The following is a 23529-nucleotide window of genomic DNA, read 5'->3' on the forward strand; positions in this document are numbered from 1 at the left end:
GATAGCACAGGGGAACTTGACTTGACTGACAGGTCACAGTCAGTTGTGAACCAGGATCAGACAACACAAAGCTCAGGTACTGGACATTGGGAATGTGGGAGAGGTGTTTTCCTCGAGATAAAGTGCCGACTGCTGCAGTAGTCACTGGCCTGGATCTTGCAGGCAGAGCTGCAGATCTCTGCAAATGAACGATTCTGGTTTATGACTCTTTCACTGGCTCCTGTTCCCTGTTGACATGGGAAGGTATGAGAGCGCAATAACCATGGACTTACCCAGGTCCAGAAGACCTGGGTAAACCTCAGACAGTGCTAGTGAGAAGCCATCTGGCCACCATGTTTGGGTTCTTGTTGCCAGACTAAGTGCTCGCCAGGGAAATAAACTGGAGGCCTTCTTTGAAAGTGCGGTTAGAGAGATGCCAGCCATCCTGGCATAGTTTTAGCACCTGGAACCACGCTTTGAGTGTCAGCATTGAGGCCCAAGCATCAAAAGCATGGGTCCAGACAGATTCCACTGCAACCTCCCTGGCAGTCTGATCCTGTTGGCAAAACAAAAGCACCAAGAAACTGTAAGACCCCCAAAAAACTCAGAGGGCCCCAGCACCGCACAACTTGGAAAGCAACATCCAAGAGAAACGGACTCGATGCAATAGCATGATGATTTCTTTTATTCCAGAATTCTGGGTTCCATAGCCATACACCATGCAGGGCTAAAGGACTGTGGACCCTGAGTGCAGAATTGGGACAGCTTTTATAAGTTTACAACGAAGCCCTCGAATCACCAACCAATTATTCCTTAGCATTGAGAGCCCACGTAGTGCAGACCAATCAATTTGTACCACTCTATAATTTTTAAACCAATTAGTTTAAATTATTGGAGCCCATGCTCAGTGGACCAATTAGTTTCCTATTGGAGTCTATAGCTGCATGAACTCCTGGATAGGGATAATGGCGTAAGCAGTTTACAGAAGCAAGGTAAGCTTAGCTCATTTCCAATTACCTTGTGGGGCCAGGATCACCTATTCAAGGCCTTTTTGTCTAACTCTTAAAGGGCGGGCTCTGGACTGCGACCTTTTACCTAGTGTCTAACAAAAAGTAAAAAGAGCGAGCTCTGGAATATAAAGTGTTTCGGGGCTCCTTAGAAGGCTGGAGTTAGGCTGTATTATTTTTTTATCCTTTCAAAACAAAATCACATACCCAGTTTGAAACCTGTGTAGGATTTCAGCCTCAGATTGTTGACATCTGATTAGAAATTTGCTAGGCTGCAGGTAGCAAGCACTTGCAAATAGGGATGATCAGAAAGGACTCTGGGCATCAGAAGTTGGCTCAAAGCAAGCCTGAGTGCCCTCTACTGTGAAGAAGTCACTGGCCTGCAGCTCTGAGATGAGAACAGCTTATGCTTCTGGCCAGACTCATGCATTGGCCAGACTCCATTTGTGGGATCCAGCAATGTGAACAAGCAAGCTGGCAACAATGGGCTTGGCCAGGATCAAAAAGCTGGCCACAAATCCTAGGTGTGTGAGTGAGAAGACATTGGTTAGTGTCTTCTGTCATCTTGGACAAGTACACACCAGGGCCATACACATGGAACAACTACAGAAGGGAAGGGGTCCTAGAGAAAGACAGCTCAGAGAGCAGAGCTTTAGGGTCCTGGACTGCTGTCCTGAAGAACACACAAACAAACAAATAACTAAAAAACTCTGGGTGGTGGTGGCGCATGCCTTTAATCGCAGCACTTGGGAGGCAGAGACAGGCAGATTTCTGAGTTCGAGACCAGGCTGATCTACAGACTGAGTTCCAGGACAGCCACAGCTATAGAGAGAAACTTTGTCACAAGCAAGCAAACAAAAAACAAACAAAAAACAACAACAGCAAAAAACAAACCAACCTAACAAACAAACAAACAAACAAACAAAAACCCTTCACAACAAAGGAAAGTTGCTTCAATTGAGATTCTGGCAGATACCAATTTTGTAGACCTCCAGAGGTGGGCAGTGGTGGTGTGAGGCAGATGCTTTGATACACTTGTAGGGCCAAAAGCGTGCCTTTCCCAATGACAGTTTTGCCATTCTTCTAGTAAATGGAAAGAAACTGGATGGATTTTCAGGGTTTAGAAATGACAAGGAACTGAGTGGACAGAAACAATCAGAAAACACGGGTTCTGCAGCACATCTACTGCATACTCATAGCTGAGCACCAGGCTTTTCTGTCAGCATTTAGTAATGTGCCCTGGGTTCTAATCAAATCCCACCTCATCCTGTCAGGAAAAATCCGATCTGGTTAACAAGACAAAAGCACCAAAACAAAATCCCCCACACATTTGGAAATGACCTTCAGACTTTCAGCCAGGGTCTACTGACAGCCATGAAGAACTTGGCTCTGTGGGAAAGTCATAGTTATTTGCACCCTGAGAATGCAAAGGGTGGGCGCTCACCATTGGCATTCCTCTCTTGGGGGAAGAGCTGCCCCACAGTGACTCCTGCTGTGAAGAAGTGACAGTGCATGGAGCTCAGAGGCAGAACTGGGGATCTAGGGAACTTTGAAGTTTCTGGTTCCTTCCTTGGTCCCTGCTCCAGCATGGTCCCTACAAGTCAGGACAAGCAGACAGGGGGGCTAACTATGGACTTGCCCAAGATTGCACGATTTGACTAAAACTCAGGGTATGCAAGTGAGTCATAAGGGGTCATCTTCTCTTTTCCCAGTCAGTCAAGTGTATTGTTGGGTCTTAGCCCCAAGGCAACAGGGTAAACTACCGTGAAATGGAAAAGACCAGCTGAGAGGTAAGAGCAGTAGAGACCTGATCCGTGCCATCCCGAAAACCTTAGGTGAGCAGAAATGAAAGCAGCTGCAATGAGATTTGTGTTTGCACTGAGTTTGTCATGTTCCTGGAGAAGGGGGTGGTGTCCCAAGTCTTAGCAAACTTGTAGGGATAAAAAGGTCAGTTACCTAAGGTAGACCAAAGCAAATGCAGTTTCAACTGAGATTCAAGCAAATACCAAGTTCGTAGACCTCCAATAGTGGGTGTTGGTGGGGTGGGGAAGATGCTTTGCTACCCCTGCCTGGCTCAAAGTTTGCCTTTACCAACTACAACATCAGCATGCATTTCTTAATAGAAAAAATATAGAGCAGAGGGGACACTCAAAGAAATAACCTCTGTGCTTTCTATTCTGTGTTCTCAACTTGATTACATCTCAAATTATGAAAAATCCAAAACTTAAGGACACACCATCAAGGGATTTGTTGTTTAATCGATGGAAAGTAATCAGGGTTTTTGAAATAGGAACACTCCGATTAAATGCACATCTCTTTCAGCCCGAAAGACATAGTCCTTTAATCTGGATATGGAGTAATAAAGCCACATAACTGTGTCATTATGAATGTTGTTGTTGGTATGAGCCAGGGTTTTTCTGCAATACCACTGGCTGTACTGAAACTCACTTTGTAGACCAGGCTACACACAGAGATCCACCTGCATGATTCAATCCCATAGTGCTTGGATTAAAGGCATGAGTCACCACACCCAGCAGAAGACACTCATCCAGAGACTTTAATCCAGGTTTTAATCCAGAAATTGAATCTGGAACACACACCTTTAATTTGGGCCACACCTTCATTCTGACGCCTATATAAGAACACTGAGGAAGAAAGATTCCACATTGCCTGCTTGCTCTTTCCTGGCTAGCAAGTCTTATTACTTCCCTGGCATTAGACCTTGCTTGTCTGTGATTCCATCATTTACTGAAGACCAGCTGAGACTTCTAGCCTCGGGGATTGAGAACTTCAGGATTCTTGGACTTTGATTCCTATCCAGTTGTTGTGGGATAAAGCAGACTGCATCTTGTAAGTCATCCTAATATATCCCCTTTCAGAAAAGGAAGAGTGCATAACAGAGCATTCTATTTGATCTTTTATTCTCTAAACCAGGCAACCCAAATTGATTTGCTAGCCCAGGAGCACTTTCCCCATTAAATGTCTCATCAGTTGCCTATGTTTATTGCTAGAAAATTGCATCCAGAATATAGTCTCTTTTCATTTGAGAAGATTAACTCTTTTTTTGTTTGCTTGTTTTGTTTTTTGAGCTTAGCTTTTGCTGTGTAACCCAGACTGTCCTGAAACTAGTTCTGACTACCAGGGTGGTATTGAGCTCAGAGATCAACCTGCCTCTTCCTGAGCTCCTTTCCTTTAGGTTCTGGGATGAAAGAATATGGCCAGCAGACTGGGTAGACCTTACCATCTTAGGGGGTTCAAATATATGCTAGGTCTGTTAGTTTAAAATCCAGCTTCCCACAGTGCAATGGTTTGGAGGGGCCATGAACTAGAGAGGATCATTAACTAACTGGAGATTTCTATGTATCAGAAGGACAATGACTTACTATCAGTGTTCTATGGATAAAGCCAAGACAGTGAAGTGGTTCAGAGTCAGTCCTGTCAAGGATATATCACATTCTGCAGACCATGCACTGGTGAGTGCACAAGTATTACCAGCCCTGAGTCCACGATATTGCAAGGCTGGTTCAGTTTGTGTTGGCAGATAACCAAGCTACATCTGTGAGGAAGGCAAGATCATGGATTGGGATCTATATTTGGACTATGATTGGGATCTATACTTGGACTACAGGAGATACTATGGCAGATTGAATTGTACCGTGAAGAAGGGTACAGAGGTCTCACAAGGTGAGAGTCAGAGGGAGCCACGAGTGTCCCCAGGAGATGTGGACAAAGACAAAGATACAGAGGAGCCAGAACAACCCTCACCTAGTCTGCCCAGGGAGAAAGGAATTGAACTTGAGACCTGTGATGGTGTAGACTGCCCTGACCAGGATCGTGCTTCTTACAATCCCAGGAACCTAGGATGCTGGGCATGGCTTCAAAGGGCTTTTGGCCGGAAGAAGAATTGAAAAGGCCCCCATGAACTCGGTTTGGATCCCTGGAGCCATGATACCTGCTAAGACTTGTAATTAGGGAATCTTCTGTTAGCTCTTATTACAGCAAAGGCAGTTGTGTCTTTGCAGCCATTTGGTGTAGTTTTTTCTTTGTTTCTTTATAGCTTCCTTAATAAAAGTGGTAAGAAACATGAAATTTGTGTTCTTCTTGTAATGGCCCAAGAGAAAAAATGGAGGGTAGAGTGGACACAGATGAGGATGCTCTACTCTTTCCAACTGTTGGTTACAGGACTAACCGGTGGTTTGTGTTAAAGGAAGTCCTTAGAGGGCATTAGGCATCCTTGTTGTCAGCTGTGCTGGGCCATGAGATAACCAGCACACACGGAGCAACTTTGAGAACTTTGAGAAACCCTTGTACTGAATTAACATGGAGGAAGACATATCTAGCCAGATGCTTCCCAGCCAGGAGCCATTTTCACAGAGATCTCAAAAACACCCTCCTCTCAGCCATTTCCAGCTTGCTTTCTCTAGACTGCCTTTAGAAGGAAATGCACTAGTTTAAAGATTAGCCAAGTAAGCTAGATGGTCAGTACATACAGAGCTCACCTGAGTGGGCTCAAGTAAACAAAGCTCACCTGTGGTTAAATTGCCATAGCAACTCCTTTCCCCTTCACCTCCTCATGATCGAAATATGATGCCAAGTTCCTACAACATCTTCACTGAGACCCTGAGAGACAATTCGGAGAAACTGTTCCTGAGTTAAGATGCTAGCCCACTGAGATTGTTCCCCTTAATACAATGAATGTCTCCCTTCACACCTCTCCACACCTGCTTGCTTGCCTTTTAACGCCTTTTGTGAAAATTAAAGTTTGACAACTTGATCAGAATACTGACTTGCTGGCCGCCTCTTTGTGTTTCTTGTGCCCCCCCCCTCGAACTTTTCCTAGGTAGCTCCACGAACCCTGTTGACTGTCCTGTGGGTCAGGACACTTCCCCTCCAAGTTAATCTAGGGGCCACTTGCAACACCCAACTTACACCTTCTTCCTTCTGTGTACCATATGCTAGCCCTAAACTCAGAGTCAGTTTTCCTTATTTCTCTATTTTGGAGATTAGCGGTCTGTACTACTATTTCTGTACAGGAGAATCTTATTAATTTTATCGATTTCCAAAGCAAATTTCTGCATCACAAGTAATCTCACCTGCAGAAACAGGACTGACAAAGTATGAAGTTCATGGCAGTGCTGATCTTAATGCAGAAAAAACCTGGCCTTGAGATGGTGTCTTTCATGTTCTCCCTTCTTGGAAGAACTTCTCATTTTAAAGCTTTCATTTAGCATTTGGCCTTCCACAATGTTTAATCTCTCAGTAGGCATGTTCACTCAAGCAGGTGGATCCCTGCAAATCCCATGCCAATCTGATTTACACAGAGAGGTTTATATAGAGAGTAAAACAAATAAATGACAGAAGGAAGGAAGGGGGAGGGAGGAAGGAAGGAAGGAGAGAGGGATTTTGGGAAGATTGAGTGATGGATGGATCTGAATGACAGGCCTTGCTGCACTTTTGGAGAATAAAAGGAGACAGCTATGTAAAACAGTGCTCAGGAACTGGGAGAGTCAGCTACGATCTTTTTCATGAGATTTTACCTGACAAGACAATGCCTGGGAAGTTAGTAGCTCTCACTCTGCAGCCCAGACTTTCCCTCCAGTGCCAACTGAGTTCTGTCCAGCCTGTTGAAAGTATGGGTACTAGTGCTCAAGTATGGTCTACATCTGGTGTGATTCCAAGACACTATTTTTGTAATTGGTTGGCCTATTGGTTACATTTTTCCTTTTTAGTATGCCCTGAAATTTTAAGAGATATTTTTCTTTGTAATACATAATCCGTTTCAGCCTAGAGAGTAGTCACAAAGCTGTCATTGTGAAGAAGACACTTCAGCATCATTGCCAGTCTCTCTCCTTGAAAGCCCCCAGGAAAACTTCTCAGCTGCCCTGCTGCTGGAGCCTGACCTCACTGGATGGGCCTCTGTATGACTGCTCAGATAGATGCAGGGGTGATGGGGTTCATCCATGGCAAGCACCTCATTCAGGATGGACAGAGGTATGCTGGGGCAGTGGTGGTGTCAAATACCGGGATCACATGGGCAGAATCACACACAGCAGGAATGTCAGCCTAGAAAGCTGAACTGACAGCTCAGAAAAAGTCATTAGATCTAAGAAAGGACATTAAAGTCATTAAAGCCACTTCCTGTGGTGTAAGGCCACTTCCTGTTATGTCACAGTCACATTCTGTCAAGACACAGCCACTTTCTGTGACAGGGATGGTCACTTACGGCCACTGAATGGGCACTTCCTATTAAGGTTTAGTCACTTCCTGTGATGTACACTCTCTTCCAGCTAGGGCCAGGCACTTCCTGTGACATCATGGCCACTTCTGGGTATGGCATGGCCACTTTCTGTTCTTCAAATGGTTACTTCCGGTTCTGATGTGTCTGCTTTCTGTGGGTTCATAGACTTAGGCTTGCCCTTCTCACCGTGGTAAGGTTATCTTTTCCCCAGGGTCAAGACACAGACAGCTGGTGTGCCATTGTTACCCCTCATTTCCATGGAGCCATTTATAAGGAGAGGAGCCTTCTTATGGGAAAGGACCCAGATAGCAAAAATACAGCCCATTGGGTTGCCCCTAGAATTTGGGCTCCTCATGTCCTTGATTACACCAGACCCAGGAGACCTAACACTCTATGATCAGACAAAAGACATGGTCTGGGCCAAAAACCTGTTGAAGTCTCAGTGTTATAAGAGATGACAGAGAACAGCTAACCTACTACAAACTACTAACTGTGTGAGAGAAAATGGGTCTCCACAGAAATAGAGGACAAAATTAGACTTTCTTGAGTTCAATGGAAATGAATATGAAACATGCCCAATCATATGGAACACAAAGAAAGAGAAAGTAGAGCACAAAAAAGAAAAAAAGAAAGTAGAACACAAAGAAAAAGAAAGTACACAGCACAAAGTGCCAACTTGAAAAAAACTGGAAAGCTTTCATGCTTATAAATTAACAGCACAATTTAAAGGCTACAACAGAAAGAAGTGAGGAAGCAAAGAAAACAAGGAAGAGACATCAAGATATTATCGATTTGGGGGCTGAAACCAATAAAATAGTGAAGACAAAGAATAAATGAAACACAGAGTTGGTCATTTAAGCCTTTTATTAGACAAGATTCATGAACCATTATTAAAAGATAAAGAATATCCAAATTAATGAAATCTAAAATGAAAATGAGGACGAAGTAACAGACAATGAAGTAATCTAGAGTATGGTAAAGACCGTTTTTAAAAGGGAGAATACCACCTAAATGGAAATTCTAAAAAAAAAAAAAAATTAGTAATTTCCTCAATAGATTCCACTTACCAAAATTAAAGGAAACTAAGAAAACCAACTTAGACATAAACACCTATGAAAAACTGAATTCATTACAAATATGCCACCAATATGAGTCCATGTCCATGGATTTTCGGGTAGAATCCTATGAGACTTTCAAAGAGGATTTAACAGGAATTCAGTGTATTCAACAATATAGAAACAGAAGAAATATTAGCCAATTTATTTTCTGAAACCCTGATTACTCACATATCCAGTCAGGAAAGATTTAGCAATAAAAGAGAATCACGGAACAATTGTCCCTAAAACCACAGATGCAAAAATACTTAATAGACAAAAGAAATAAAATAAAAATATAAAACACATCAAAAGATTATTATATTCTTATATAAATACATTATGATAAAACTCTTGGTATAATTAAAGATACAAGGGACATGCCTAAACTTAAAAATGTCTCTTTACACCAAGCCTATAGCCAACATTAAATTAACTGGAGAGAAATTCAAATTAATTCCACTAATTCCCAAACTAGACAAGGTAGTCCATTGTCTCTATATCTATCTATCCAATATATTATGTAAAAGTTTAGCTAGAGCAATAAAACCAAAGGAGAGGAAGGTAATACAACTTACAAAGTCAGGACTAATATTATCCTTCTTTACAGATGATATGATAGTCTGTATAAGTGAACAAAAAATTCACAAAAGCTGATTAACACTGTCAGCCAAGTGGTTGGATACATAATTAACTAAGAATGAAAATAAAAATTAGTGGTCTTTGTATGTAAAATTGTGTTTGCAAGAGCAAATAAAATAGAGAGATATTATAAAATTTGAATTGATTGTTCACTTGTCACATTTGTTTCTACACAATAAATAATCCAGAGTAAATAAATAAAGGTGTGTTGGCTAAGAACTTACCAAAATCCTTTTAAGCACAGTTTACTTTGGGTATTCTTGAAGGTTCTCAAAAAAATACTATGATATGCAAAGGCTTTAATAGATTAATTACATGCTAAAGAGTTTACTCTTGTATAAAGATACTAGAAAGAACAAAACTTTAACACATTGGCTATGTTTATGAGGTTTCCCTGCATTACGACATTTTCTCATGGTTTCTAAGACTACTGCTGCATGCAAAGGCCATCTTTACCGAATGGCATATTCATAGCATTCTGTCGGGATGTATTTTTTTTATGAATTCATAGATAACTTTTGTGAAAATATTTTATCACATGATTTTAATTATAAGATTTCTCTTCAGTATATGTTCTGTTATATATTTAAAGATGACTATGGTATACAAATGTTGGGAACAAGCAAAAGAATTTTGTTCTAAGGACAACGTTTTTGTTGATAACGTACATTTAATCATAAGTTGAAACTAAGGTCAAGTCCCAAGCCATAGGCGACCTGCATACTTAACAATATCTGGCAAGCTTTCATGATTTGTTTTGTTCCCTGAAACATAATGACTGTTCCTAATCCTAATTTCTGTTATCCATGTTTTATTCCTCAAAATTAAATGCCTGTTCCTAACTACAAAAGAACCAGTGGTTGTGATAAGGTAAACCATAAAACCCACATTCTGTATCATTTCACATAGAGTAAAAACAGAAAAAATCCTGATTAGTGAGAAATACAGCTGTAACTTAGCATGGATGTTTGTGATTTTCAGGTGTGAAATATATATCAGATTCTGGCTCACGATGGGGATGGAATGGGGTGATTCAGATAAGCTTCTTAATATATTATTCTAGGATGCATTAATCAGTAACAGTTTGAATACAAAAGCTTCTTATCATTTCCATAGTCCTGGTGTTTGAATTGTGTTGGACTTCAGTGAATCTCTTAATAAAAGAGCTTTACCACATTGCTAAAACTGATAGAATTTCTCTTCAGTATGAATATCTTCATAATGATGAAGACTAAAGAAGTGTACAAAGGCTTCATTGTACTAAACACATTCATGAAATTTCTCTCTATCACATATTCCTTCATGAAAATGAACACTACAGAATTATGCAAAGTCTTGACCACATTAAAATAACTCATGGTGTTTCTGTCTTATCATGTCCATTGCTATGAAAAGTCATAATGAACAAGGCAACTTCTATAAAAACAACAATTTAATTGGGGCTGGCTTATAGTTTGATAGGTTTATCCCAGTTTCATCATAGCAGGAATGCAGACAGTCTTGATGCTTTAGAAGAAACTGAGAGTTTTCCATCTTTATCCAGTGGCAGCTAGGAAGAGACTATCTTACAGGGACCTAATATGGTGGTCTCTTCAGCATTGGTAGGAATTTCAAAGCCTACCCCACAGTTATGCACTTCCTCCAATAGGACACATCATCTCATAGTGACACTCACTTAGCTTAGCATATTTAAACTACTACATTCCACTGCCTGGCCCCTATATGATTGTTCAAACACATGAGTGTATAGGGATCACACTTAAACATGCAGAATACATGAACTACTTCAAAAGTCCCCATCCTATATAGCAGTCTCAAAAATGATAAGAGTCCAAAGTTCAAAGATTCTTCTGAGATTACTCCAATCATGTAATAGTAATCACATATATTTTCAAACCCAAAAACCATATATTATGTCTTCATATAAACAGGATACACGTCACCATTCCTAAAGGTCATTGTGAGGAAATCCTGTACTTAAAATAGACTAAATGCCAGCTGAGAAATCTCTAAATTCTGCAAGTCCAGGTCTGATGTCAAAGCATTCATCTGATCTATAACTCCTTTCTGCATTGTTTACTGAAGCACAATTGTTTCAGTTTCAGTGGTTTTATTCCTTAAAAGCATATACAGAAAACATGAGCTCCTACTTCATATGTCCCCATCCTCTAGAGCAGTCTCAAAAACATTGAGTCGAAAGTTCAAAGACTCTTCTGAGATTAATCCATTCATGTAATAGTAATCACATATATTTTCAAAAACAAAATCTGCATCATATGTCTTCACATAAACAGGGTACACTTCACCATTCCTAAAGGTCATTGTGAGGAAATCCTGTACCTAAAACAGACCAAAAGCCAGCTGAGCAATTTCTAAACTCTGAAAGTCCAGGTATGATGTCAAAGCATTCATCTGATCTATAACTCCTATCTGCATTGTTTACTGAAGCATAATTGTTTAACTTTGAGTGGTTTTATTCCCTTAAAGAAGTTTTCCTGATGAGGTAACACACAGTTCTCACATCTCAAAATCGTGGTGTCTGTCTCCGAGGTAATTTCAATATCACAGCTTTTTGTTTCAATGTCTGGGATCCACACATAATCATCTCTGGTAGTCTAAAGAGACTGGGTCACTTTTCTAGCTCTGCCTTCTCTATCACTCTAAAGTCTGGTTGACTCCACTCTCCTGCTCCTGCTGTTCTTGCTGCTCATCCCATGGTACTTGCATCTTTAGGATGCTTGGTTCTTCTGCTGCAAAAATGCTTAACCTATAGCCTCCCTATGATCGATCAATTATGCCAAGCCTCAGCTGCTCTGCATGACAACTTCATGCATTCAAAACCAGTACCTCTTGGGTGATTCTTATACATGAACAATTCTAGTTGCACCACTAGTTTCATCCTTGACTATCTCTGGAACAAACCCTCGTTTTCACTCCAAAAACACTACTCAGAATATTTTAACTCAGTGATGCTGATTTCTTCTCCATCACCTTTAAGTATCGAATTACAGCTATCCAGCATTAATTGTCTCATTAGACCCCTCTATTCTTACATATAAATCCAGAGCCACATAGACAAAGCTGCTGAGTTCTGCCACTTGATGTGGCTGAAACATGGACACTTCCATTACATTATCACCTGCTTTCTATTTTTCAAAAACTTCACTGCCTAAACTTGGTAGTCCTCGAACTTGCTCAGTAGAATTACTTTGAACTCTGAGATCTCCAGGGCTCTGTCTCTTGAACTCTGGTATAAAAACCATGCAACATCATGCCTGGACCTAAGCTTCTCCCTTCAGATATTAAATTGAAAACCCAGAATAGCAATCAAGTTTCCTTCTCAGTTTGACACATACTTGTATCGTCATACCTCCACATGAAAATAATAGCCAGGTAATAATAACTAACATGATATAGTTCACATTCATATAACTGAAAATCCATATATTTAGCTGGATGGAATCTTGCCCTAATGGAACCATTTCTTTAACACCTTTGAATATCCTTGATCACAGGATTTAGCTTCCTTCAACATCCTGATAATACCTTGCAATTTGAACCTTACATTTTGTATTTTTCATTTCTTAGTTTCCTATCCTTGTTAAAAACTGTAAGGCCAAATTCTATGGGGTGACTTTCATGACTTACTTTTTCAAAGCAATTAATGTAAATCTCTTTCACATAACGTCAAAGAAACTCTCCAGACAGTGGTAAAAGGCAGCAATCTTCTTTGCCAAGGCATCAAAAGTACCATCTCCAGAGTGGAAATATACCCAAGCACCAATGCCTAGCATATTCCTAATATGACAGCCCCCTAACACCCACTTAATTCATGATTATATTCAGTAGGTTTCTTTCCAGCACAGAAAATTTGCAGATTTCTCACTTGTGAATATACTTTACCACATTGATTACATTAATAAGTTTTCTGTCTGGTATGTGTTCTTTTATGATATTGGAGATGACTGCATGTTGCAAAGGTTTTAACACATTGATAATATTCATAAGGTTTCTCTTGAGTATGTGTTCCTTTATGTCTTTGGAGAATACTCTGACATGAAAAGGCTTTAAAACATTGATTACATTCATAAGGTTTCTCTCCAGTATGTGTCGGTTTATGTCTTTGGATATCACTGGATTTTGCAAAGGCTTTACCACATTGGTTACATTCATAAGGTTTCTCTCCAGTATGTGTTCTTTTATGATATTGGAGATGACTGGATCTTCTAAAGACTTAATCACATTGGTTACATTCATAAGGTTTCTCTCCAGTATGTGCCAGTTTATGCCTTTGGAGATCACTGTGACCTGCAAACGCTTTACAACATTGATTAGATTCATAAGGTTTCTCTCCAGTATGTGTTCTTTTATGATATTGGAGGTAGCTGTGTGTTGCAAAGGCTTTACCACATAGATTACATTCATAAGGTTTCTCTCCAGTATGTGTTCTTTTATGTATTTGGAGACTGGCTCTTGCAAAGGCTTTACCACATAGATTACATTCATAAGGTTTCTCTTCAGTATGTGTCAGTTTATGTCTTTGGTGATCTCTGTGATGTGCAAAGGCTTTACCACATTGATTACAATCATAAGTTTTCTCTCCAGTATGTGTTCTTTTATGATATTGGAAAGTACTGCGCTGTGCAAAGGTTTTACCACATTGATTACACTCATAGTGTTGCTCTCCACTATGACTTCTTACATGCCTGCAACGATAATAGCAAATGTGAAATGTTTACTACATTCCTTACTCTTGATCAATCATGTAATTATTATGAATTATGTTTACAATTTGGTCTAATGGTAAAGAATCATCAGATCTTAAGGTTTTAGCACTTTGTATATTCATGGTATTCTCCCTCATCATGAATTGTTCCAGACACCTGTGATGGCTATTACATGGCTCATATTTATAACAAACTCTTTTTATATGGGATTTTTATATGATGTACTTCAGCTTTCTGAAGAAACTTTGAATAACTCTGATCTTTATAACACTGACTGCATTCATAATTTTAATTGCAGTGTGAATTACAACACAGTTGACTGTGAACCAGGACACACAAGAGTATTTCCAAATTCCTAGAAACCATAAAGTTTTTCTACGCTATGAATTTAGGGATGTTCCCCATAAAACTAGAAAACCAATTAATTGCAAATGTTTATCATATTCCTAATGTATATCAAAAATAGAATACTATATAAATTTTCATTGTTAAAGAACAAAAATTGTATGTTGCTTCTTTCAATATCCGTATGCTCACATGGTTTTGATCCATTTGGACACGACATACCTAATTTTAAAAAAAATAATGACAAATGAAAGGTTTACACATTGCATTTACACTGTTTGAATTTTTGTTCCTTATAATATGTGCAATATAGATTAATGTTTCTCCACAACAACATTCTGGATTCTTATAAATACCCTCTCACAAACTTAATCATATTACTATAAGAATATGAGAATCACCGATTTTACTATGGACTATTTACTTACTAGAATGTATAGGATATAAATGTATCCCTATTCAATGTGCAATATCTAAGTACTATGAGACTATACAGATTGGTAGGTCCACAGCACTACTCTAACATAGGTACTTATCAAATGGCTACACAAATCAGATATTCGATCTTGAGATACATGCTTTTGTAAGACTATTATAATCATAGCTACATTTAAAGGGCTGTTATTTCACCCTCTTGCTTTTTGTTAAAGATTCCAAAAGATACAAAAAATACCTCAGAGATAATGTATAATAGCTTCCACATGAAAATTACCTTTCATTTCTTCTACTACTTTGACAATGTTCTTCAATATGATGGTCTTCCCAATTATAGCCTTAAACACAATATAAGAAATTAAATGAAATTCTATTGGAAATTAGGAAAAATTCAAGGTACAGTGAATTTTCACTGCACCATGACACTTACAGTGAAAATTTATTGAAACTGAATTATTCAGTTCAATCTTCATTATTCACTATTAAAAAAAAATAGAAGATCCTCTATAACCAATAAACATTTGTTTCCTTTAGAAAAAAAAATAACAGTCTTACCTATAGCGTTGAGGTTCAGGTAGGTTTCAAACATCACATCTTTGTAGAGATTCTTCTGGGAAGGATGCAGGAAATTCCACTATCCCTCAGTGAAGTTCACATGCACATCATCAAAAGTCACTGGGTCATAAATATCCCATATATGTGTACAACAGAAAGCATGATACTAACATCAATATAAAGGAAATACATGATTTTTTGAAAACATATTCATATAATTTTGGCACTTGCTCCACTTATATTCTGACTCAGAATTTACAATCACTGTATCATTTTAGAAGAAGCTTGATTTATAAGATTCACCTGTGTTGTTTTTGAACAGTTTGAATAAAATACAGTCTTGCCAGAGAAATGCCAAATGAGAGAGAGATGCATAGGAATCATCCACAATACTGATCAAACAGCTGTAAAATTGTATGAACAACTACTAACTACAAAAGTGATTGGCAAACTGGGTGTATTTGTCCATGTCTTTAATCATAGAGGTACAGGCAGGTGTATGTCATAGAGCTGGATGGAGGAATGGCCTATGTAATGTATTCTAGGAGATCAAAAGTTATATATTAAGACTCTCAATCTCTACCAAAATCAGCCAAGGAAACAAAAATGATAGAGAACTCATTTCTTTACTAAAATTTTCCACAACAAATTATACATTCAATTCAGATCCATATTCATCTTGTAGAAGCATGAAGTGCAACAGTTTAAACTATAACATTAATAAAATTTTACTTAAAGGGAATGAATGCTTAAACAGTTACAATGGAACAGATGTAAATATAGAAATATAAATGTTGATCCAATGTAGGGCAGAAGAGAGAGCTCAGCAGTGGAAAGATCTAGCTGGTCTTCCACATTGTGTTCATCAATTTCTCGCATACACATGGGGACCAACAACTAATCATTAATTCATGATCAAGAGTTCTGAGCCCATCTTATGACAACAGTAAAGAAGAGACATATGATATTCATATCCATACACATAGGCAAAAACTATTTATTCAAACATTTCAGGACAATCACAAGTGTGATGAAGTACATCATACACCTGGAATCCAAGGACTCTGAAGCCTCAGGTAGTATTGATGTAATGAACACATATCAACTAGAGCAATAGAATATAACCTATTTGGCCAAATTTCAAAACGAAACATGAGGATTAAAAGTTGCACAAAATGATATCCTTATTGTGCAAAACCATGTGATATGGCTTATGTGGTTCCTATGTCCACTATCAGGACAGGAAGGATTTCACAGAGAGATTTTGTCTTGAAAAACATAAACAAAGGAATAAAATTAAAAGAAAATCAAACCACCGGGATTGCAAAATAGCTTAGCATTAAATGCAAATGGAGCTAAAGCATCTTATGTGATTTTAGGACAGAGTCCAAATATTGACTGTATGGGGACATGAGAAGAAACCTGTAGGATTTAGTTTCAACTACAGCACAGTAGACACACAGAACAAAATCTGTCCCATCTAAAGGAAAAGCAGGGGAACACCTGGAACACAGAATGAGGCAATTCCCAATGATAACTCGTCCAACTGGAGACACATCTTAAGGGCAATCTCCAATCCAGAGTGAACATGGATGGACCTTGGAGATGCTTAAGAAAGAATTGGGGAAATATTGAATGCCCTGAAGATGGTAGGAGCTCAACAGGTAGTCTAGCAGACTCAATGAACCCTTAACCTTGGGAACACTGAGAGACTGAGCCACCAAACATATAGCAGACACTGGCTGGACTAAGGTCCCTGACACATAAGTTTAGGTTAGTCTCAATGAGGGTCCTCCAACCACTAGAACAGGCGCTGTCCCAAAAGCTGCTGCCTATCTTTAGTAACTGTTCCATTAACTGAACTCCAATATCCAGTCTCAGTGGGAGAGGATGCACTTAACCCAGTAGAAACTTGAGGCCCCCTAGTATGGGGATACCCAGGGGACCCAATCAACTCCATTCTGATCCTGGATACTATAGGCTCATGTTTATCCTGTGGTAAAAATGCATTCAGTCTACAGTGATCCTCATAGTATGCAGGAGCTCCTACATGGTTCAAATGTCTGAAGAGTCTTCTGACACTCAAGGCATATATTGAAAGTCAAATTTTTAAAATCAGGAAGCAAGTCATGTCTTTCTGACATACAATGGTACAGAATACACCTTCGTCTTCTAATAGACAAGAATGTACACATATAGATCAACCACATGCTATTCCTGCGAGGAGACAAAGTAGGCATTCTATAAAATTTACAACACTATTTGTTATCCCACATGCAGTTTACATAGCTGTCCCTAACAGTGTACAGGCAGTTTAACCTCTCTCCTGACTATGTCTCCTTGTGGATTGCTAAGACAATATCTTCCTGCCTGCCATTTCTTCCAGCTTTCAACATTAGCAAGCGTTCACTCTTGAACATTCCCTCCAAACAGGACAGTAAAAGGGGAAACAATCAAACAATATTCTCTCAAAAATACAGACAGCAAACAGTACCTCAGGAATAAAATTACCATCCAAACAAGACAAACCCAGAGACCAGTATCTAGACTTATTATCACCTAGATATTAGCATGGGAATATAATGAAGATAAGCAAGGGAAATATGTAAATAAGTAATCCAATTTGTCCTGTCACAGCAGGTCCTCAAAAATTAAAACATGCAAGAGATCTGATACAAAAGAGGTTGTTTTGTGGAAAGGACGGGAGTGAGAACCTGGGGAAGTGATAGAGGCACACAAGAGGACCTGAAGACTGGAACACATATAGGGAGCAGAGAGAACATGATCAGAGTAGAGAAAGGCTTTAGAAGGGGTGTGTGTAGTGAAGAGAAACAGGGAACAAATATAGAGAGCAGCTGAAGCTAGTGATCCATGTATATAAAGCACAACTGACGACAGCAGCAGTTGATGGAGGCAGGGAATGATTTAAGCAGGTGCAAAGTCCCCGAGCGCAGGCCATTGAAATTGTTTGCACATGGACAACTACAGAAAAAAAGGTTCACACACCGAACAGGGAAAGGAAGACAAATAGGATAATTTTAGTACTAATTGCTCAAAAAATATTTGGAGTCTAAAAATTTCCTGGCACTAAATAACCATGAACACTGCCACATACCAAAAGCAAAAACTAAAATTGACTGTAATAGAAGAATATCAGCTCAAAGGTCAAGAAAATAGTCTTAATGAAATCCTAAATGAATAATTTCTAAACTAAAGACAAGGATTGCTATTAAGGTACATGAAGCATCCAAAAATACCAAGTAGATTGAAGCAAAAAAAAAAATGTCCCCTTGCCATAAAATATTCAAAACACTATACCTGCAAAGAAATATGAAATCTGCAATAAAAAAGAAACCAAAGTAACTTGTTAAAATAGACCTATTAGTTTTATACCTGCCATCTCAATGTGTAGTGTAAAACACAAAATGTTTTGGATATATCCTTCAGAATCAAAAAATGCATCCATGATGCTTCTACAAACAAACCAATGGTAGAAATGATTTGGGAAGATCCAGTCTTGATAGTAAAGTTATTCAGAGGTCACCACCTGATTTAGCAAGTAAGAAGCATCACTAGAAACCGCACAGGTAGTCACATCTAGCTGATGTTTCCCATCCAACCACTGATAGGAGCCTGCACCTCAGCACCCTCTGATCAGCCACCTGTTCCTCCCCATTGTGGGAAGATATACTGTGCTTACCATGTTCAGATTTCAGGACTTCCCCGAGGTCCCCTCACTGCACAGCATGGAACAGTAGAGCTCAGATCAGGAAATAGTGAACTATCCTGGTCTGCAAAGCCACAGGGAACTTGAAGAAAGGTACCCGGAAGATCTCACCTCTTTCTTTGAATGGCAAGTCTGGCTTGAGTTCTAGATTGGCCAGTAAGCCTTACCACTCCTTACAGTTAAATTGTGCCTCTAGTCCAGGCTGAAATTTTTTTTACACATCTTAGGAGTGGGTTGAACCCTCTTAGCATTTGTGCCCTGCCTTGCAAGAGGACTTTCACACCAAGCAGCCCTATGGAAGGACCCCACTATTCCACCTCAGGCTATTCAGCTGCCTTCTAATCTCCTTGTTATCAATGACCTTGAACTTTACAGGACCTAAATTCAGACTTTCCTTGAGCTTTCCTCAGAGCATGTGCCTTCCCCTTCATGTAATCAAGGTTAATAAGTTGCATAGCCCATTCCTCAGGTGCACTGAAGATATCAATCTGACTCACAAGGGGAAGGGTGCCCAGGCTATTAACTTTAAGTAGTGACTATAGGAATCAAGAGTTTTCTTTTCTGGTTTCATGCTGGGCTCAGGGAAATTGCAGCTCCCTTTCACTGGAAGATAAGTCCTTGATTTTGAAGGTTTCCTTGTCCTTGGCAGACAGCCATTATTAGAAGAAGAGGACAACTGTCTCTGAGACTTTATAATAAGCCTTCTTTCTACATACACAGAAAATTTCACCCTCTCTATGAGATATTTTGATCTAGAGAATCGGTGCTAACACAACTGTGGGTTTTTTCCCCACCTTGCCATTGAGAAAGATGTGCTGACTATAAGTAGTGTTCCACACTGTTTGTCATCTGATTCCTGGTTTTCTCCCAGGTTTTATTCATATGTATCATCTAGTAGAAGGGAATTGCATGAAGCCACATAGCAAGCACATGTTTCCTAAAATCCCTCTTTAATGTTAAGAGCCTTGGCTCTTAACTGGGCTTCTTCTTCTGATGAGCCAGCTTTATTCCTCCAGTGGAAGTCAAGTAACAGGTTATCCCCATAGATATCAGAAAGAAGAAGGGAAAATGCTGTGCAGAATTCTCAAACAAGCTATGTAGTTAGGTCATGATGAGTGCAGGATCACTGCCCACAAAGGGGAAGAGAAAGCAGCTGAACAACCCCTCACAGCCTCAGTTGCAATGGTGTGTCCTCCTCCAATGGTGGGTGGGAGTGCAGATGGATGACATTCTTGGAGGACAGGCACAAATGCTATGGGAGTGTAAACTTGACCTGAGATATAAGAAAGCTCTAGCACAGGACTGGAAGCACACTCTAACCTTGAGGACAGGTAATACTCACTGGCCAACCAAAGATACCAGGCAGACTTGCCAATCAGACTGAGAGGGAAGTTCTTCCTGGTGCCTTGTTGAAGTTTGTTTTAGCTTAACCAGCTTGAATGACTCTCTGTGTCCTGCTTTGAATGATGTTCTTGGCTGCTGTGTGGTGACCTCAAGAAAGTTCGATTTTTGACACATGTTGAGCACAGGGTCTATCTCCATGAAGAGGAGAAAAATGGGTGAGCACTGGAGCTGGGGTGGTGGGTCCTCCCTGGCGCTGGATGGGAAGCATCAGTCACATGTAGCCAGATGTGGCCATCTTTGAGGTCCCTTGTGGTGCTCCTCATTTGATACATCAGGTGGTTATCTCTGAATGACTTCACTACTAAGGCTGAATCTGCTCAAAACATTTGGACCAGGGGCTTGCTTTTAGAAATGTCATGGGCAGGATGCCCAACATGGACAACCCTAGTATCTTTTGATTCTTATACAAGTCCTGCCCTCAGCATTTGCCACTTATGTGTAAGAACCACCTGCAGTTAATTTTGTAGAGCTGTTAAAGGCATCTCATATATTGGGGAGCACTACCATATTAACCTGTGATGTAGAAGAGTAGAATTTATAATATAAAGGACTTACCAAGCTTAGGAACAGTGGCAGTAAGTAGCATTTATTTGATAGAGGACTGCCTCAAAAACACCCCACAGATGAGTAGTGTGCTAAGCAGGCCGGCTAGAGACTAGGACGCTAGGATTCACATATTTGTTTATCAGGTTTGTTGAGATATATGGCTGCAAACTATAACAGGTGAGGCAACTGTAATGTACAACACAAATGTCCATTTGCTTGGCACATGCCCATAGCAAAAATCACGACAGTAATAAGCATTTCCATGGGTCATTACTGCATCATAATCAACATTAAGGCCTGGTGTGCCTCAAGTGCCCATTTTCTAATTGAGAAAAGCATAATTTTGCCTCATTGGAAAGACTACACTAGTGGACAACCATTTGAGAGGGATAAACACCTATGTACTTGCAGTCAGGAGCTTGGCATGACTGTTTTCTGAAAGGCTCTAACAACAACTGAGACAGATGCAAATACTTACAGCCAATCATTGGACTCAGGTCAGAGTTAGGGGAATACTTAGGGGAAGGAATGAAGAGGCTCTGAGAGATGCCAATCCCTTAAGTAGACCAACAGTGCCTAGTAACCCAGATCCCTGGGAGCTCACAGAGACTAAGCAATCAACCAAAGAGCATATATGGACTGGTGCATGGCCCCAGGAACATATATAGCAGAGGACTGCATTGTCTGTACTCAGTGGGAGACTACCTAATCCTGTAGAGTCTTGATGCCATCAAGGAGAATGGCAGATGTGAGGTGGTTCTGGGGGCATGGATAGCAGGAGTGGAGGTGGGTGATGGAGCACACTCTCAAAGTAAAAGGGGAGGGGTATGCAGTAAAGAATGGTGGGAGGTGGAATAGGATAGTTGGGCAACATTTGTAAAGTAAGTAAAAAATCACAATTGAGATGGGGTGTGGAGGGAGGGAGGAAGGGAGGGAGGGAGGGAAAGAGAGAGAGAGAGACAGAGAGAGAGAGAGAGAGAGAGAGAGAGAGAGAGAGAGAGAGAGAGAGAGACTATTGTATGGAGGGCTAGCCTCATCCAGCATGTCTTTCCATAAGATCCTCATGTATGTAGAATGACATAGATCTTCTCAAACCAAGGAACATGCTTGGCAGAGCCAATAACAGTCTGGGGCTTGGGGCTTGGGGCTTGGGAGCTTCCCCCTGACTCTTCCTCTTCCCATACCTCCTCCCCCATCTCCAAGAGGATATTCACACCTCACAACTCTCAGACCTCCCCATTCCCCGGGGCCTCACGTCTCTCAGTGGCTTAGATGTGTCTTCTCCCTCTGAGGACAAACCATGCCGCCCTATACCATATATGTGTTGAGGGCCTCATATCAGTTAGTGGCGTAGAGTCTGAGGGATCTTGGTTGTCCGGAGTAGTTGAGCCTGTGGGTCTTCCTATGGTTCACCCTCCTCCTCAGTTTATTAAAACTATACCGTAATCCAACCACTGGGTTCCACAGCCTCTACCTATTGTTGGATATAGTGTTTTTGAGTTTGAGAGCAGAAAATGAACATTTCCACCTCAGACTACTGGCCAATATATTGAAGACTAGCTTAAAAACAGGCAATACTCTGCCACATATGTGCTCCACATATGTGATTCCTGCCAGAAGTCATAAGAAGAAGTTGGATAATATTAGGTAATATTATTCTTTGAAAATCAGAAAACATTAAAGAAATAAGTCATTGGATGTATCCTCATCTGTCAATAAGTAAACGCATGTTCTGATTATTTATCATGAGATGCACTAATATTACCACTGAAAGAAGCAAAAATCTCTGTAGATACTTTGTACTAAGAAATGCTTCACCTTGATTCTTTCTTCATTTGCGATGTTGAAGACTTTTACTCCTTCCTCATCTCCATTTCTATGGTACTTAGTGTCTGTGAATGTACTCAAGGATGAACTCAGTATTGACAGTCAGAATGAGAAATATATCAGAGGAGTCCCGGAGAAAGAGGGGCAACCTAGATGATTTGTCTTAAGCAATAGTACCTCATTCCTAAGTTGTAATTCCCATCATTACAATATGAACTGTGTTGTGCACTTCATTTTCATGCCATTTCAGAGAATTCTGATTATATTCCCTGTTTTTCAATATTCTATTCTAGACCAATGTATTTATGGAGAGCTATTGTTTGATAAGTTTCCTCAAAGCCTTAATATTGGATTAGGTTTTCATAGATAATTTTGCTCTACCAGAGATCCTGAGTTCAGATCTCTGCACCTGTGTCAGGTATCTCAAAAGTGCATGTAAGTGCAACTACAGTGGGATTATTTGAGCACATGTGTACATGTGTAACCCATCCCTGACATTTTCACAGTTAACATATTAAAATATTTTATGGAATCTCTGTGGGCTTTGTTGATACAAATATTGGTTAATTCTTATTTATTTTTTACATTGAAAAGTGTTTCAGTAAGGTTGAGAAATTATTTAGGGACATACTGTATGTTGAAATGCAAGGCTTCAAAATACACTTTCTGTGTATGTTGCTTTGTTCTGCTACATGCACCTTGGAATAAATCAGATTGTAAGCCTTAGTCACAAATGATTTAATTTTTTAACCATCTCAGAAGCATGCTATATCTTTCAAGAATTTTACTATACTATATAGAATGAAAGGCAAAATAGCTGACAAGCTAACCATAACCATTTTGTATTTTATGAACCCTAAATAATTATTGTAATAGTGGTTGGTGTCTTTAATATACTAAATATAATTCTCATCTTATATTCTACATCATGGGTCAAATCTTTACTTTCTGCATTCATATGACATATGGCTTTGGACATGGCTTTCTGAATACTACATATTTT

General features: G+C 39.7%; 1 pseudogene; it reads right to left on the reverse strand.

The window, feature by feature from the left end:
- LOC127671610 (vomeronasal type-2 receptor 116-like) overlaps positions 1-23529 on the reverse strand; it is a 106966-nt pseudogene that overhangs the window by 77217 nt on the left and 6220 nt on the right.

Source organism: Apodemus sylvaticus, chromosome 21 (genome assembly GCF_947179515.1).
Source record: "Apodemus sylvaticus chromosome 21, mApoSyl1.1, whole genome shotgun sequence".
NCBI lineage: Eukaryota > Metazoa > Chordata > Mammalia > Rodentia > Muridae > Apodemus > Apodemus sylvaticus.